The following is a 3,810-nucleotide window of genomic DNA, read 5'->3' as shown; positions in this document are numbered from 1 at the left end:
CCTGCAGTTTGTTTGAGTGGCGTAAGTCCCCCCACATTTTATCCATATATTTAGTCTTTAGGGTCATTTTAGTTTCTTAGAAGTATGATTCCTCACAACAAACGTGTTGGAGATTCAGGCTTCAATCCAGAATCAAAATGAATGACGGATTTGTTGTTTGTGCACTAGAAAGTCATGAATGTTAAAAATGATGGATTTGGAATCAATTTATTGGTTTTTGAAGCCACTTAGGTGGGATGCATGAGCTTTATGGTTAAATGGCAGAGAAAAGAGGCATGGAAAACTTTAACCAACATTCTCATAGTAAAGAAAGGTCAAAGTTCAAGATGAAACATTTAATGGAGCTATATATTGGAAAGAACTCGAGAAGCCCATTCTGTCTTGATTAGCAAATATTACATGATCAGCAACCCATGACAGCATAGTTATACACAATCTTACGTTGCTTGTTCATGCTTGGTAAAGTTTTCCAGGTCTAGTCTCTAAATTTTAAATTCATGCTGAGCAAAGTATTTTTCCCCCATGAGTCGCAACCACCAGTAAGGATGGAAATCTCCAAAAAACTGGAAGAGCCAAACAAACACCTTGGTGGATTCATTTGCATTCTAGATGACAAAGTGTTTTTTGAATACTGTAACGATAAATGACTTCCATACACAATCAGATATCCTAACTGCCAAAGAGCTGCTTGTATTTGGAAAGGAAATCTTATCCATGTCATTTATCGTTACAATGTATTAATAAACACCTGGTTATCTGGAATGCAAATTTATGAACCATGCTTGTTTGGCTTTGCCAGCTTTGGGGAGATTGCCATTCTAGCTGGTGGTTGTGACTAACAGGGAAAATATACTTAGCTTAGCAGAACTTTACAATTCAAATACTGGAACGTGGAAAACTTCAACAAGCATGAACAAGTGGCATAAGATGTGTTTTGTGGTTTTTGCGGATAGAAAGTTGTATGTAACTGGAAGCATTGGATGATTAGAGTCGCCAAAGGAGCTATTAACACACTGTGGAGAGGAATATGAACTGAAAATAGGTTTAAATCTTGATCATGTCTCCTGTTTGAGCTATAACTAGGATGTCTATTTGTCTGTTGCTGATTATGCTTACGTGTGGAAGTGAGGAAGAATGACAAACAAAACAAAGTACGGGCTACAATAGGAAGATTGCCTGAAAGAACAGCTTCTAATATGACTGATTGGGGTTTGTCTTTTAGAGCTTGTAGTGATAGATTAATTTTAATTGGAGAGACTAGAGCCATGGGAATTTCTAAATGAATTCACGTATTCCAAGTGAAGGACCGCCTTATTGGAACTTGCTTTTATGAAAGAGATCTGGTTGCTTTGTGTATACTTGTGTTGTCATGGATTAATAATCATGTGATTTTTGCCTGTTGATTCATGAGTTATGTTGATGTTGAAGAAATGATCTCGTAGCTAATAGTCAAAAAATATTAATACTCGAATTACTATTCAGACATTTTCACGGTTCGATCAAGAGTAGGTGAGCTAAAAAGAGACATTTCCAAAATTAATCTTTCAACGAGCAATGGATTCAGGGCCGACTCAACAATATTGGGGACTTAAAGTGAAACATATGACAGTGGCCCTACTTTATCCTTTTTCATCATATATACTTTTATTTAAAATCTATTTTGTAGCTAGATTAGATGCAAAGTCACTAAGTATTGTTTTTATAATCAATTTGTTTTAATAATTACATTTCAAATGATAATATAGCTAGATCATTCAATCTATCTTTGAGACATTGTTGATCTTTCAGAAGATCTGGTCAATTTTAATTTCGAAAAAAATCAATTGAGGCAAAGGTTACATGAACTGTTTACATTATAGTATAAACAATATGTGTATTTGAAAAAGAATCGTCTTTTTATTTGATTGAGTCTTTTCATTTACATCATTATCTTTTACCTGTATTATTTCTCTTTAACTTTTATAATTCAAAAAATAAATCTAAACCATCAATATCAGAATATAACAATTATGTGTTAAAAGGAAGTCCAAGGTTAAGACAATATTTTTTTAAAAAAAAATCATCTAGTAATCTCAATATTTTACCACTTAATAAGAAATCAAAAATATTTTTATATGCTTCAGTTGGTTCAAATCTATTTTGAAGTGAAAAAATTATTTGATCTATTCCACATATATAAAGTAATCAACTCTAAAGATTCTTCAAGGAGCTTAGTGATTTTGTCATCCATTTTTTCATCAAATTCTTTCTTACGAAATTTATATTCATGTCATACACAATTTCTTTAGTAGAAATCATAACACTAATAGTACCTATAATTTGTTTTAAAAAAATAAACAACATATATACGTTATTGTTTTTGAAAAATGCGAGCTCCCAAAAATATGAGGCTCCAAGCGATGGCTTTAGTGCCTAGTGGTTAGGACGCCCATGATCGGATTATCAATCACAAGGTATAAATATGTTAAATTTTTGCATTTTTTAGAGGAATTGCTATTTAGGTCAAGGCTATAGTGACTCTCATGATGACACAAGAACTTCAATAAAGATGAGAACACAATGTTGAGGTATTTAGTGCCATCACAATGTATCAAGGTTAATTTGACAAGAAGGGGTATATTGATATCGCAAATAGCGTGCAGAAACGTTACTTTTTCTATTTCAAGTGTGGTAAGAGTTTGAAAGCCAAGAAAATAATTTTGTGTTTGAAGATGCAATTGAAGAGTTTCAATTCTGTCAGTGTTCGACAATTACATATATACGAAGGCACTTTATAAGTTCTATTAATATTCTTTGACATGTTGAGGGTTAATTCCTTGACACCATATTTCGTGACATAAAGCATCCATCTATCGATATCTGCATATAAACACAGTTGTACTCCTGAAACATCGAGATCAAACTTCACAATATCTCCAATATGTTGTAAGAGAGTCATATCTATTGTTTCTTTCAATACAGATTGATATTTCAGTGCTAAATTACTGCAGAAGGTGTTATCAAGAAATAAATTGGGATGCGCAGCCCAGATATATTTTCATTTTTTTTGACAAAATACTAGTTCTTGTTGCGTCATGAACGGGTAAGAGCCTTAGAATATGATCTATAAGGTTTCTTGGTAGAGCACTGAATCTATATTAAATATCAACATCAACTCTTTTAGTATCTATTAGAGAAAGCTTTAATTAGACTTAAAAATTTATAATCCAAGAAGAAATTAAAAGCAAAAAAAAAAGGGAAAAAACAGAATTGTATACGTGGAATCATGCTGTAAGGATAATTAGATCTTAATTATAATCTGGTAACAGAATTTGTATTAACAATTAATGATGAGATTAGGTTGAAGGGTTTTTGTCTTTTGTTGATTAATTGATCACAAAAACAAAAGTGATAAAAATTGTTTTATTAAAAACTATTGTTTAAATTTAGTATTGCTTCTTATTTTCATCAAAAAAAAAAAAAATCAATCAAGTTACCATCCAGTGACATAATTAGTCTATTATTTCCACAATGATTAGGCTGTTATGTTCGAATAACTATTTTACATTGTTAAAATTAAGAGGCTTACTAAATTATTAAGTAAACTTTTGTGAATACACCATATTTATAATAGTATTGCTATGTATTGTTATAAATGGTAATAAATATATATATATAGAATAATTTATAAAAACACATATAATACAAATTCTATTGGTGAATAATACATTATCACACATTTTAATATATATTCTTATACAATATGTCAATTTCATACCAAACAGACTAAATATATTCGAAAACAATTTTATATATATATATATATATATA

The 3,810-nt window shown here is 30.8% G+C and overlaps 1 pseudogene; it reads left to right on the top strand.

Moving 5' to 3' along the window:
• Positions 1 to 609: 609 nt before the first annotated feature.
• Positions 610 to 1,378, top strand: LOC114074731 (annotated as a pseudogene).
• The last annotated feature ends 2,432 nt before the right edge of the window (positions 1,379 to 3,810 follow it).

The sequence above is a fragment of the Solanum pennellii genome, chromosome 11, assembly GCF_001406875.1.
Source record: "Solanum pennellii chromosome 11, SPENNV200".
NCBI lineage: Eukaryota > Viridiplantae > Streptophyta > Magnoliopsida > Solanales > Solanaceae > Solanum > Solanum pennellii.
This window is presented reverse-complemented; position numbering and strand designations above follow the sequence as displayed.